Raw genomic sequence first — 15,242 nt, 5'->3', positions numbered from 1 at the left:
AACATTTTAATGAGCCACATGGTACCAGTTAGCATAGATCAAAAATAGTCACTATTCTCTGCACTCCCCCCTGGCCTTTGCCCTCTCCCCCCCCCTTTCTTTCTTTCTCTTGCTTGTTTTGGAAAGCACTGATAGCCTTTTGACTCTTCTCTGTGTAATTTATGTGACATACCCTACTGTGCTTCCATCTGTTCTATTTCAATATAATTTCAGAGATAGGGAAATATTCCAGGCCTCAAAAATAGTACGCTGGTAGGTTCCATTTTTTTTTTTTTTTTTTTTTTTGGTAGGTTCCATTTCATTAAAAAAATACAATGGGGGGAAAGGGAAACAAAGAAAAATTCTGACTTATCTTTTAATTCCTTGAATAAAGAAATGGTGTTATAATTTTAAAATTGAAATATGATTATATATATATAAAATAAATATTATTATACAGTGTATTTTGACAATTTGGGATTACAGAAGGGACTGGGATGTGGAAGCAGAAATATTGGAGATGTGTTCCAACTCCCTTCCATCCTCAGAAGAAAGCTGGTCCTGGGTTGGAAACAGGACACAGGCTATGAAGAGTTAAAAGACAAGCCAAAAGAAACTCTTTACCCAGAATGAACAAACTAACATATATAAAGTTATTTTCTGTACTGGGCTTTGAAAACTCATTCCTCAGCAGGCTTTGGACACTTCCAGATATTCTGGCCAAATCCTAAATTCTGTATAACAAATTCCCTCCTGATTTTCCTTTAAAGGAAATTACCTTGAGATAAGATCGGTCTGGGTCATCTGGTGGTATCTTCTTCTTCTGTTAGAGAAAAAGAAAGAAAAATGTCTTTCCACAGCTAAAAAATTTAACTTCCATTTTACAACAGGTAATGTTCTAAAAGCGCCAAGACCGTGTTTATGTTTCAAGCGCAACAGCGACATCTAGTGGACAAAATGCTTCAGTAATTTATCAAGTAGATAAACATTTTCTATTTCTGTCATTTACAAAAAACATGCTGCTGGGACGCCTGGGTAGCTCAGTGGTTGAGCCTCTGCCTTCAGCTCAGGGTGTGATCTCCGAGTTCCCGGATCAAGTCCCGCATCAGGCTCCCTGCAGAAAGCGTGCTTCTCCCTCTGCCTATGTCTGCCTCTCTGTGTCTCTCATGAATAAATAAAATCTTAAAAAAACAGAAAAGACTATGCTTCTAAAAATTTCTCCCTAAATTCATTCTTTCTCTTTCTTTCTTCTTTCTTTCTTTCTTTCTTTCTTTCTTTCTTTCTTTCTTTCTTTCTTTCTTTCTTTCTTCTTTCTTTCTTCTTTCTTTCTTTCTTTCTTTCTTTCTTTCTTTCTTTCTTTCTTTCTTTCTTTCTTTCTTTCCATGCTTTCTTAATGTGCATAAATACAGGCCAGTGGTCACTGACAGAAGATGTTTCCCACACTTACACCAAAATGGCTCTCAGTGATTTGTGTGAACAAGACTTTGGGCCCCATAGATACTAGGTAATATTCACCCACAGAACTCACCTTAGCATGGGAACAAGATCTGTTGTTGGCTACCTTTCTTCTCTCCATCAGACTCGGAGGTATTCTGACAATAGCCACACTTAAGGGGAGGATCTGATCATACCCTTAAAGATACTTAGGAGACAACAGTGAAATACTTTCTCTTAGCGACCAGGGTTGGAGTCTGGTTCAAGTCCAGCATCGGAGAAGATTCTTAACATAAGATTTCTAGGTAACATGTGTGCATGCAGAAGAGGAGCTTCTTCATTCTGTATCTTAATATACTTAGCTAGGTCAAATATAACTAAGTAGCCAACTAAATAAAGCCATCGATAAATTCTAAATTGTTCTCTTTCAGGTTTAGTCTAGCTAAGAAGTCTTAGAGAACTGCCCTGTCCTTCACTAGAAGACATGGTTGGTTCTAATGTATAAAAGGACACGAGCCTGATGACTAAAGAAAGTTCCCACTTATCAGTGTCCACTGAAGCAAAGCATGATGCTAAGAACTTATATACATTAATTCAAACCATGTCTAATACACATAATCCTGGTGTGTAGGCATTATTAAATCTATTTCTATAGCTAAGAAAAATGAGGCTCCAAACAAGTTACATAACTTAAATAGCTGAGTCAGAGGGCAAATCTCAGTGATTTCAATTCTAAAGCCCATTATCTTTTTAGGATATACATTGCCTCCTGCCATAAAGCTGGAAGAAAAAGAAAATGGAAGCTGTTCTTCATTAGTGAATAGGACACTGATAAAACACTTTTACTATTATCCTAAAACAGAAAAATAACATATTTCCTCCCCTGCTTTGCACTATCAAATTTGGTATATTATATATTTTTCAACTCAGGAGGAGAAATTTGCAATGATGTTGCTTCCTTAGACTTTTAAAAATATCATAAAATTTGACTCATATTAGCAGAGAGGTGAGAGCATAGTTACTAGAATCTGTTTTTTTTAAGACACATTTATTCAGCGTCATGATCAGACTATTACATTTGGCAATCAACAGCATGGGTGCAAAAAAAATCTACATTAAAATTCTTTGTTGGGATGCTCTACACTTTCCACAGAACAGAAAATAAAATAACCTGTTATAGGATTAGTCACAAATACAGTTCTGGAGGTTTTTTTGCCCATACACATGAGTATTGTCTAAAACATGTCTTCCTTGTACAGCTTGGCCCTGCCACCACTGTGCTTGGCTGAGTTCACAAATCTGTTGTAACCTGTAGTTTCCCTGTCACTTCTCTGGCTCACCTCCCCTGCTAAGATTTGTTTTCTGGCAGTAATTAAAACCTTCTGCCACTGCCATAGCTGCTGCTGCTGGAACCACCACAGCCACATCGGTTTCGTGGTTTGGCAATCTATTGGCCTCCACCACCATAGGAGCCAGAGCTTCTGCCTCCAAATTTCCTCCTTTCAAGGGTCCAAAATTTGAGGATTGATCGTTGTAATTGCCAAAATCGTTATAGCTTCTGCCACCTCCAAAGTTGCTTCCATCATTACCAAATCTGTTAGAGCCATCCCCACTGCCACCGTATCCACCACTACCTCGACTGCCACTGAAGCCACCTCGACCACTGACGTTCCCTCCACAACCAAAGTTGTCATTCGCCCCAAAACCACCTCCACAACCACCACCAAAGTTTCCAGAACCACTCGGCCTCTTTGGTTGGATGAAGCACTAACCATCTCTTGTTCGATAGGGCTTTCCTTACTTCACAGTTGTGGCTTGTGGCCATTCACAGTATGGCATTTTTGAATGACAATCTTGTCTACAGAATCATGGTTATCAAATATCACAAAAGCAAAACCTCTCTTTTTGCCACTGCCTTGGTCAGTCATAATCACTTCAATTTTCCCATGGTGTTCAAAATAATCTCTTAGATGATGTTCTTCAGTGTCTTCTTTAATGCCACCAACAAAAATCTTTTTCACAGTTAAAGTCTTTGAGAATCTTCTCTGGAGACAGACCTCTTTGGTTCCACAACTCTTCCATCCACCTTGTGTGGCCAAGCGGTCATGGCTGCATCCACCTCCTCCACCATGGCCTAGGTGACAAACCCAAAGCCTCTGGAGTGCTTGGGGTTGGGGCCTCTCATTACCACACAGTCCATAAGAGTTCCCCATTGCTCAAAATGGCTCCTCAGACTTTCATCAGTTGTTTCAAAGCTCAAACCTCCGATGAAGAGCTTCCACAGCTGCTCAGGCCCTTTGGGAGACTCTGACTTAGACATGCCTGCGGTGGGAGGGGAGACTTTAAGGATGCTTACTCGGCAGCCTCCAGGGCAGAAGGGAGTAATCTAACCAACATATCTCTAGAATCAGTTTATTTTTTTTTTATTTTTATTTTTTTAATTTTTTTTTTTTTTTTTTATTTACTTATGATAGTCACAGAGAGAGAGAGAGGCAGAGACACAGGCAGAGGGAGAAGCAGGCTCCATGCACTGGGAGCCCGACGTGGGATTCGATCCCGGGTCTCCAGGATCGCGCCCTGGGCCAAAGGCAGGCGCCAAACCGCTGCGCCACCCAGGGATCCCTATTTTTATTTTTTTAAAGATTTTATTGATTTATTCATGATAGACACAGAGAGAGAGAGAGAGAGAGGGGCAGAGACACAGGCAGAGGGAGAAGCAGGCTCCATGCACCGGGAGCCCGACGTGGGATTTGATCCCGGGTCTCCAGGATCACGCACTGGGCCAAAGGCAGGCGCTAAACCGCTGCGCCACCCAGGGATTCCCTAGAATCAGTTTAAATATGAGTTCCAGCTCACCTATTTATTAGCTACACAAACTTGAGCACGATACTTAGCTTCTCTGGGCATCAGTTTCCTCATTTGCAAATGGGATTATAGTGTCTATTTCTGTCTATGAAATAATAGGCTGTTTTAAGGATTGAAAAGAGGGCTTAGGACAATGGCATTGAACAAAGGCTCTGTATCATCATTATTGCTGGAATTGTTTCTATTAATATGTTAAAAAGCGACAAGTTATTGATTTTCTTTATTTCTAAACACTTTATTGGGATCCCTGGGTGGCTCAGCGGTTTAGCGCCTGCCTTCAGCCCAGGGCATGATCCTGGAGTCCTGGGATAGAGTCCCACATGGGGCTCCCTGCGTGGGCCCTGCTTCTCCCTCTGCCTGTGTCTCTGCTTCTCTCTCTCTCTTTCTCTGTGTCTCTCATGAATAAATAAATAAAATCTTTAAAAATAAGTAAATAAACACTTTATTGAGGTATAATTCACATAACATAAAAGTCACCCATTTTAACAGTACAATTCAATGATTTTTAGTAAATGTACTGACCTGTGCAACAATCACCATAATTCAGTTCTAGGACATTTCCATTGCCTAAAAAGTTCCCCTGTGTCCATTTTTAGTTAATCCCACTGCCATCCTCAGCCCCAAACCACAGACCTGCTTTTTGTCTCTATAAATTTGACTTTTCTAAACATTTCATGTAAATGGAAATCATAAAATATATAATCTCTGTGTTTGGTTTCTTTCATCACAGCATGATGTTTTGAGATTCATCCACACTGTAGTATGTATTAGTAGCTAGTTCCTTTTAATTGTTGAATAATATTCCATTGTGTGGATATGCATATTGTATTTACCCATTCGCCAGCTGATCAACATTTGAGCTGCTTCCACTTTTTGGTTATTCTGAATAATGCTGCTATGAACATTCACATGTTAGTATTTGTGTGGACAGATGCCTTCTGTTCTCTTGGGTAATACCTAGGAGTGGAATTATTAGATCATATGGTAAATCTGTTCAACTTTTTAAGGAACTGTAAAATTGTCTTCCAAAGTGACTGCACCATTTTACAGACTACCAGTGATGTATGGATTCCCCTTTCTCCATATCCTAACACTTGGTGTGGGCTTTTTCATAGCCATTCTAGTTAGCAAATAGTAATATCTCATTGTGGTTCTAATTTGCATTTCCCTAATGGTTCATGATGTTGAACACCTTTTCATGAGTGTATTAGCCATTTATATATATCCGTTAGTGAAATATCTATCTCGTGTTCTTTTTTTAATTGAGTAGTTTGGCCTCTTTTTAATGATTGCTACAGTCAATATGGATTGCTTCTCCATTTATTTAGAGTTTCTTTAATATCTCTCTGCAACATTTTGTAGTTTTTAGTATAAGACTTGTATTTCTTTTGTTACTTTTTCTTAAGTATTTTTCTCCTTTTTGAAGTCCTAGTAAATGGCATCATTCATTTCCAGATGTTCATTGTTAATATGTAGAAATACAATTGATTCTTGCATATTGATCTTTTATCCTATAACTTCAATAGATTATTAGTTCTAATAATTTTTTGTGGATTTGTTAAGGTTTTCTATGCATAAGTTTATATCATTCACAAATGAAGACAGTTTATTTCTTCAATTCCAAGCCGACTCACCTTTATTTCTTTTTGTTGCCTGATTGCAGTGGCTAGACTCTCTAGTTAAATCTTGAATAGAAGTGGTAGAACAGATGTCCTTGTCTTATTCCTCATCTTAGTGGGGAACATAATCAGCCTTTCACCATTAGGTACATTAGATGTAGATTTTTTGTAGATACTTGTTATTAGATCAAAGAAGTTCTGTTCTTTTTAGTTAGTTGACAGTTCGTTTTTGCTTTTGTTGGTTTTTAAAAATTCATGGTGGATTCTGGATTCTGCCAAATGCTTTGGTTATGTTTATTGATATATGTTTATTGATATAAGCACAATTTTCCCCTTTATTCTCTTAGTATATGTTATATTAATTGACTTTTTGGTGTTAAATCAACCTTACATTCCTGGGATAAACTCAGTTGGCAATGGTGCATAATGTTATTTCTGTGTTGCTAGATTTGGTTTGCTAATATTTGGTTGTGAATTTTTTTGTCTACATTCATGACAGGTATTGGTCTGTACGTTACTTGCTATGTCTTTATCAAGGCTATGCCAGGCTCAGAATGAAAGAGAAATGTTCTCCCCCACCTCCATTTTTTGGAAGAGTTTATGGAGGATTAGCACTAATTTTTCTTTAAATGTTTGACAGAGGGGCACTTAGCTAGCTCAGTCAGAAGAGCATGTGACTTTTGATCTCAGGGTCATGAGTTTGAGTCCCACATCAGGTATAGAGACTACTTAAAAAAAAAACTTAAAAAAAAAAAGCTTGATGGAATTTACCAGTGAAAGCATTTGGACCTGCGTTTTTCTTTGTGGGAAGTGTTTTTTGCTATTTTTGTTTTTATTTTTTAACTTATTCAACCTCTTCATCTGTTACAGATCTATTCAAATTTTCTGTCTCTCTTTTTTAAAGATTTTATTTTTTAATTATTTATTTGAGAGAGAGAGAGAGCGCGGGGGCGCACGCGCGCACGCACATGAGCAGGGGGGAGGGGCAGAAGGAGAAGGAGAAGCCGACTCCCTGCTGAGCAGGAAGCCAGACTTGGAGCTGATGATCCCAGGACCCTGAGATCATGACCTGAACTGAAGGCAGATGCTTGACCAACTGAGCCACACAGGCGCCCCTTTCTGTCTCTTCTTGAGTCAGTTTTGGTAGTTATATCTTTCTAGGAATTTGTGCATTTCACCTAGGTTACCTAATTTGTTGCCATAATGCTTTCCATCCTATTTATGATCCTTTTGTCCCTGTAGTGTGAGTGATTACATTCCATCTTTTTCTACTGGTTTTAGTAATCTGCATCATCTCTCTTCTTTCTTGGTCAGTCTAGCTAAAAGTTTGTCAATCTTGTTGATTTTCTCAAACAATCAAAATTTAGTTTGACTTACCGTCTCTTATTGTGGTTTGTTTTCTATTTCTTCTCTAATCTTTATTATTTCCTTCTTTCTGCTTGGCTTGAGTTTAATTTACTCTTATATTTCTAGATTTTTAAAGGAGGAAACTTGGGATATTGATTTTGAGATTGTTCTTCTTTTCTAATAGAAATATAGAGGTGTATAAATTTTCCTGTCTTTAGCTGCATCTCATAAATTGAGATGTGTTGTTTGCGTTTTAATTCAGTTTGAAATACATTCTAAAGTCTCTACTGATTTCTTTTCTGACCTATGGGTTATTTACAAACATTTAATTTTCAAATATTGTTGGATTTTCCAAATGCCTTCTATTATTGATTTCTAATTTAATTTTGTTGTGCTCAGAGAACATACTTTGTATGATTTCTATCTTTATAAATATACAGAGACTTATTTTATAGCCTAGTATATGGTATCTTAAAGAATAAATATGCTGAAAAAGAATGTATATTTTAGTTCAGTTTGGTGGAAATCTATAGGTTTCACATAGATCAAGTTGGTTAACAGTTAATTTAAGATTCCTACAATGGGGATCCCTGGGTGGTGCAGCGGTTTGGTGCCTGCCTTTGGCCCAGGGCGCAATCCTGGAGACCTGGGATCGAATCCCACATCAGGCTCCTGGTGCATGGAGCCTGCTTTTCTCTCTGCCTCCCCCCACCCCCCGGTGACTATCATAAATAAATAAATAAAATTAAATAAAATTAAATAAAATAAAAAATAAAAAAAAAGATTCCTACAATGTTTCTGATTTTCAGTCTAGTTATTTTTTCATTTTTGAGAGTAGTATATTAGAATCTCCAGTTATTATTGTTGAATTATATTCCTCCCTTAAATTCCCTCAGCTTTTGCTTCAGATGTTTGAAGATCTATTGTTAGATGTATATATGTTTTCAATTGTTTATCTTCCTGATGGACTGATGATGTTAGCATTATAATGTCCCTTTTCTCCTATAGTAACAATTTGTTTGGTCTTAAAGTCTATTTTGTCTGATATCATAGCCACTCCGTCTCTCTCATGGTTACTTTTTGCATCATTTTACTTTCAATCTATATGTATCTATGGAAGTGTGTTTCTTATAGGTAGCATCTAGTTGGCTCCTATTTACTTATATGTCTGCCTTTTAACTGGAGTGTTTAATCCATTTAGATATAATATAATTACTTTTGTGGTTGGATTTATGCCTCCCATTTTTCTATTTGTTTTCTTTAATTATTTTTAAAATGTGTTTTTCTTTAGATCTCATGTCATTGTTGTTCTTCTGTTCCAACTTTATTTTCACTTGCATTAAACAAATATTCTTTGGTGTACCATTTTAACTCCTTTGTTCATTTTTAAGCTTTTTTTTGAATTATCTTCTTATGGTTCCTCTAGGAATTATGCTATGTATCTTTATCATAATTTACTTCAGGTTTATACTGACCAATTCTGGTAAATACAGCAAATTTGCTCTGATATACTTCCATTTTCTTTTTCCTCTCATAATGATGGGACAGATTGAGATCAATAATCTCAAAGGTTCCAAATATTTTAAAGAGATAAGAAGTAAAAAATGGAGGGATGCCTGGGTGGCTCAGCAGTTGAGCATCTGCCTTTGGCCCAGGGCATGATCCTGGGGTTCTGGGATCGAGTCCCACATCGGGCTCCCTGTGAGGAGCCTGCTTCTCCCTCTGCCTGTGTCTCTGCCTCTATTTCTCTCTCTCTGTGTCCCTCATGAATTAATAAATAAAATCTTTAAAAAAAAAAAAAAGAAGAAGAAGTAAAACGTGGAAAGAAATGTTCTCTTCCAGGAAGGGGATGCATATGCACAAAGGCATGAATCAAGAAGTAGCCTTTTTAGTGGCATAAAATGCAATAGGGAAATGAGAGATGAAATAACAAGAGAGGATCATGAAAGGCCTTGTATACCATACTAATCATTGGGAGAGGGCATTGGTGGGGCACAATTTATTGTATAGCTTACAGGGACATGGACACGTGCATTTCAGTTAGAGTGCTCTAACAGAAATGTAGAGGATCAATTTCAGGGAAGCACCACTGGACGAATCAGAGCTCTCTCTGTGATCCTTCCAGTGAGTTTTTCTTGATTTCCAATGTAGGTTCTGTGAATCTTTACACGGGGTCAGGAGTCAGATCCTTAAGCCTGTACACATTCGACCTTTAGCTTGTAAAACTCCAAAGTGATAAACTCCCAATTGCTGGAGACTTACTGTGTGTAAAGTTATGCAAGGCAATGCTCAATTATTCAGAAGTCATCTACTGAGTTTGCATATAATTCACTTCATGGTATCTCTGTCTTGTTCCTTCCTCTTGCCTTAATCTCATTTACTAGTTGATTAGTTCTTTCATATTATATATGAAGAAAAAGAAAAAGCCAGGGTGAGTATGCTTTCTTTTTTTACAGTTTGAGTAAGTGGAGAAGTCAGAGTTTTAAACTAAGAGTTCAGGGACGCCTGGGTGGCTCAATTGACTAAGTGATTGCCTTTGGCTCAGGTCATGATTTCAGGGTCCTGGGATCAAGCCCCATATCTGGCTTCCTTCTCAGTGGGGATCCTTCCTGCTTCTGCCCCTCCCCTCTTCATTCTCTCTCTCTCTCTTGAATAAATAAATAAAAATCTTTAAAAAATAAAAAAATACATTGAGTTCAAATGAAATTTGTGGCTATCAGTGTATTATTACTAACCTTTACCCTAGCTTCTAGAGTAGATTATAATTTTTTCTCTTTTCAATGTTCATTAGCTTTCTTGTCACCAGAGCAGTCATTCTCAAAAGATATTAATTGTAATTAATAGTGTGCTTAATTTTCATGAATAAGGCACAAATTTACTTTTTTTAACAGTTTTATTTCAGATAAGACTATTTGAAGCTCCTCAAAATACCCACCTGAGGGGTAATTTTGAAATAAATTTATACAGGCAAGAAATAGTCATTGATAGTAACACTACCCAAGAGTGCCAATTGAACTGATATATCTTGATGGTAAATATCCGAGATATTCTCTCTCTGGTTTTTGTTTGTATGTTTGTTTGTTTGTTTGTTTGCTTGTTTGTTTAAGTGGTTCCACACCCAATGTGGGGCTTGAATTCATGACCCTGAGATCAAGAGACCCTGAGATCAAGCACTGCATGCTATAATGACTGAGCCATTCAGGTGTCCCCAAGATATTCTCTCCTTGAATGAATGATTTTGATGGTCTATCCATTAAACTTGAAAATGACATGCAACTAGAAGGGATGTTAATATACTGGTTGGCAGTCTAGGGATCCAAACAGAAGGCTTAAATAATGAGGCAAAATAAGAGAGCTAAAATTTAACACATATAAATATTTTGCCAGTTATGAGTTTGACTATATATAATAGTCTATAATAGTTTAACCAAATATGCAATATTCATAAAAAGTAAGTGTGATAGTACCCCAAACTCCTCAGACAATGCCTGGATGGTAGTGTTCCAACTGTAAGATTCCCAAACTGAGTTGTGCTCTTAGAAGTTCATTAGAATGGTGAGCAGACTCAAATCCATTTTTGTGAAAAATACTTGAAGAGAATGAGGTGTTTATTCTGGAGAACAACAAAAAAAGATGTTTAAAGTACCATCTTAGGAAAGGAGAAGAAGATTTTCTCTGTACTACTCCAGATGGCAAAAATAAGACCAACTGGTACACACGGAAGCGAGGCAGATTTCAGTTTGAATTGAGTTTTTAATGTTAGAACCCTCCAGAAATAAACTATTCAAGGAGATAACAAGTTTCTAGTAATAACAAAAATAATGACAGTAACTTACTGAGGGTTTACAATGGACCAGGCACTACTCTAAGTGCTTCATTCACATGAATTAACTTATTTTATCCTCAAAATTACTCTAGAAGAAACTACTATTATCCTTGTTTCACACATAAGGAATTCAATTTATTTGCCCAATGCCAGATAGCTAGGAAGTGGAAGATATGAATGCATGGAGCCTGATTTCAAAGCTAGAATTCTGACTGTTCTGTGTTCAAGCAGAGTCTCGTTGACTAATGGTAGGGGTGACTAGGGTGAAGGATGTCATATGTGGATCAGAGCCTGGCTAGGAGGAGGCTACTTATATACGACTAAAAATTATTGCATTTATTGAACATTTGTAGTGTGTCAGGCACTGAACTAAAAATTTCACATATATTAAAGGAGATAATCTAGCAAAACTCACAGCATAGCGTTCAGTATGTCATAAATACTCAATTGCTATTATCTGTTATGACCACTTTTATTCCTCTAAGCAGCTATATTAGATGAGTATTATTGTATCTACTTTGCTAACAGAGAAAGTGATGACTTGAGAGAGGAAGTAAATTATCCAACATCAGATAGCAGTGACTACTAAAGCCAGCATGTGAATCAAATCTGCCTGGTGCTACAGCCCTATCCTTTCCACTAAGCTATGTTTCACCAGAGTACCCACCCTTGCAACCTGGAAGTGTTGTGATTCTGTGAAACCAGTGAGCAAATAATAAGTCTAAAAATAACAACAACAACAAAACCTATGCAAACTTAGATAAATCTTACAAATTAATAGACCATTAGCTATCTGAAATTAAACTTTAAATAGTATAAGTATATACCAGAAGTGCAATGAGATGAGATTGCTTTTTTGTTTTTTGTCTTTTTAAAATTTTCAAACCCACTTATTTACGAGCTAAAGATAATTTTCCTGGCTTTTCTCTCCACAGATTCCACCCAGAAATTTGATAGGCCAGTAAATGAAGAGAAGCTGCAAATTAGAATTATGATCATAAGTTGAAGCCAAATGGCCATCAAGGATCAGAGATGAATATAATGTAAGAGGCTAGGATCTAAAAGCCCCCAAGGAAACAGGACTTGAGACTGCCACCACAGACACAGACTATGCACAGAGGAGGACTGTAAGTGAGCTCACTGTAAGTGAGCTGGCAGCAGGACAAGCTGCTCTGCCTTCAAAACAGGGAGAAGAAAAACTCCACCCATTGGTGTGTGTTGACACATGCATGTGCACAAGCTAACATGGTGGAACATCACGAGAAATTGGAACCCAAAGCCTCTGCAGGGAGTGGTTGTGGTACAAATTCATGTTGTCTTCAAAGTGACAAATTAAAAAGCCCCAAATTAAAAAATTCATATAGAACCAGTAAAATCCATAGGGCTCTAGCAGAACCAAATCAGAAATGATCTGATAAAGCGGCACCTGGGTGGCTCAGTAGTTGAACATCTGCCTTTGGCTCAAGGCGTGATCCCAGCTTCCTGGGATTGAGTCCCACATTGGGCTCCCGAGAGGGAGCCTGCCTCTCCCTCTGCCTATGTCTCTGCCTCTCTCTCTCTGTGTCTCTCATGAATAAATAAAATCTTAAAAAAAGAGAGAAAGAAATGACCTGATAAGGATATCTTCATAATCCAGAACACATAAGATTCACACAATGAATAACTCTGAAGAAGAATTAACAGTCAAAAATTAGGAAAAAAAAAAAAACTATTTATGAGAAAGAATCACCAGATCCAACAAACAGCCAGACACCAAGATAACCAGGCAGGATGAAAGTCTACTTATTATCTTCTCAAATGAAACAATTAAAAGTCTAAAGGGGTAAAATATATTATGAAAAAGAATAAAGAGGAAACAAGAGATGTGAAAAAAAAAATCCAGAAGGTGGCATAGAGGAAAAAATACACGAAAGACAATTCGAGAAATATGAAAAACAGAAATGAGAAGCTCCAGTAGGTGCCTAATAAAAACTTCAGAAGAAGAAAGTGGAGAATAGGAGAGAAGCAATATTCAGAAAGATGATGTGGAGCGATTTCGCCGACACGAATCCTAAGACTAAAAAATTTCCAATGAATCGTAATTAGGATAAATAAAAGCAGATCAACACCAAGTCATGCAGAAGTTAAACTGTAGCAATCAAAGATAATAAGGAAATCTTAAAAACTATTGAGGATGAGAGGTGGGGAGGGCAAGAGTGGGGAAACAGATTATTGAAAAAAGCGTAATAATCAGACTGACATGGATCTTTTTTTAAAAAATATTTTATTTATTTGACAGAGCACAAGCAGGAAGTGCAGCAAGCAGAGGGAGAGGGAGAAGCAGGCTCCCCGCTGAACAAGGAGACCAATGCAGCTCCATCCCAGGACCCTGGGATCATGACCTGAGCCGAAGGCAGACACTTAACCAACTGAGCTACCCAGGTGCCCCTGACATGGACTTCTAATTGGTAGGTTTTTATTAGAAATTAAAGGATCCAGAAAGAAAAAAAAAAAAAAAAAAAGGAAGAAAAAGAAGAAGTGTTAAGGTGAACAAAGCTTACCAAAGTTAAAGAGTCAAATCCTTCCACAAGTTTTGTTCAGAAACAGCAGTACCCTGGCCTCCTTCTACCCATTATCCACATTTCAGAGGCAACCACTTTCATCTCTTACAGCTAATTATTTTGATGTTTACTGCCACATCTCTAACAACATGCTTAATTGCTATTTCTTGATTTTTCAGTTTTATAAACTATTTATTGGTTTTTTACTGTGGAAGATGGAGACTCAACTCTCTTTGTTCTCCCTTCACCCACCACACAGGCATTCAACCTTCCCTTCCTTCCATCATCCTTTGTCCCTCACCCTCCCAAAATTGTTCTATCAAAATTTTGGTTACCTTAATTTTAAAGGTTTACATAATTATGACTACACAAACACTAGTGGAGGCATATAGTATACCATGATTATTTTGTTTCCTGAACACAACTTTCTTTTCCCCAGAGTTAATAAATTGTCATGTTTTTTAAATTGGTTTAGTTTCTATGTATTTATCACTAATTCAGCCCCCTAATTTTTTGATGTGGTCTGAATCTCAAGAGGTTCCAAATGCATCAAATATTCTAGTTGGCATGGCACCTGTGATCTACTCCAATCTGAACCATTTGCTGCTATGCCTGGTGACCACTGTCATCCTGGTGGCTCCTTTCAACCCTTGCTTATTGTAGATCTTCTGTTTCCTATGATGTAAATCATACTTTGGTTATACTTTTGTTTTAGAGGAATGCATTCTCTAGTAACTTCCTATGAAAGATGCAAAGGAGTCTTGTTTTATTTTAAGTCTTTGCATGTCTGAAAACATCCTTAGTCCCCCAGTGTACCTGATTTGTCAGGTAGTGTAGGACCTACACTAAAGACAGTTAGATTGAGCATGAATAAGTGAGCATAATGTTGAGAACCTTGTGAGAGAGTCAAAATCTGGAAGTTCAGGAATGGATTCCAGAGGATTGCCCAAATACACTTATCTGAAATGAGATGGTAAAAGAAGAAGAAGCAGGTAGTTCTGCTTGGCAGTTTTGAATTTCCACCTGACTTCCACCCTCTATCTGTAGAATGAGAACTCAAAAAGTTACAGAAAACAAAGATGCTGTATTTTTGTATATCTGAGGGGTTTTTTTTATATCTAAGTTTGTGATGTGCACCAAGTTCACCCCTCTTGTACATTTTCTGATTTATTTTACCTTTTTTTCACCCACAATGAGTGTCTTTTGCTTTTATCCTCAGAAAAACCAATATAGGTGCATCCATTCCATGGTGAATTTTTGTGGAGAACTAAAGAAATATTGTAGAGGAGCATTTCCAAGGTATACAGTCAAGTTTCTAATCAATGGGTGATGAGAGAGAACAGTAGTAAATCAGAGGTGGTCTGACAAATGGAAGGTCAGTAGGAGGATCATGGGTTCCATTAAGCATGACTGAACACTTTGCAGAGGGGTCTGGTCTTGTGCAGAAAGAACTGCCACAATGTTTCAAAGAGTAACACAAGGATTTAATAATTTTATTTTGCCACTTTTCCTCCCAATGGAATCTTCATCCTCACTGTTCCCTCTTTAGATTCTCCTGACTAGAGATGTTACAGAGCAGGATTTCATAGCCATCCCTCATCCTAATGTCTCAGGGTCATAGCTACTGAGAAG

General features: G+C 37.5%; 1 long non-coding RNA gene and 1 pseudogene across 1 annotated transcript in view; one reads left to right on the top strand and one right to left on the bottom strand.

Moving 5' to 3' along the window:
- LOC125755579 (uncharacterized) overlaps positions 1–15,242 on the top strand; it is a 68,591-nt gene that overhangs the window by 29,845 nt on the left and 23,504 nt on the right. The window contains exon 2 of the long non-coding RNA XR_007412372.1: positions 12,006–13,517. This is a non-coding gene — a long non-coding RNA (uncharacterized LOC125755579). The remainder of the gene's footprint in view (positions 1–12,005; positions 13,518–15,242) is intronic.
- LOC118355428 (heterogeneous nuclear ribonucleoprotein A1-like) lies at positions 2,551–3,757 on the bottom strand (annotated as a pseudogene).

Source organism: Canis lupus, chromosome 8, assembly GCF_003254725.2.
Source record: "Canis lupus dingo isolate Sandy chromosome 8, ASM325472v2, whole genome shotgun sequence".
NCBI classification, from domain to species: Eukaryota; Metazoa; Chordata; class Mammalia; order Carnivora; family Canidae; genus Canis; species Canis lupus.
Note: the sequence above shows the minus strand (reverse complement) of the source record. Positions and strands in the feature narration are given on the sequence as shown.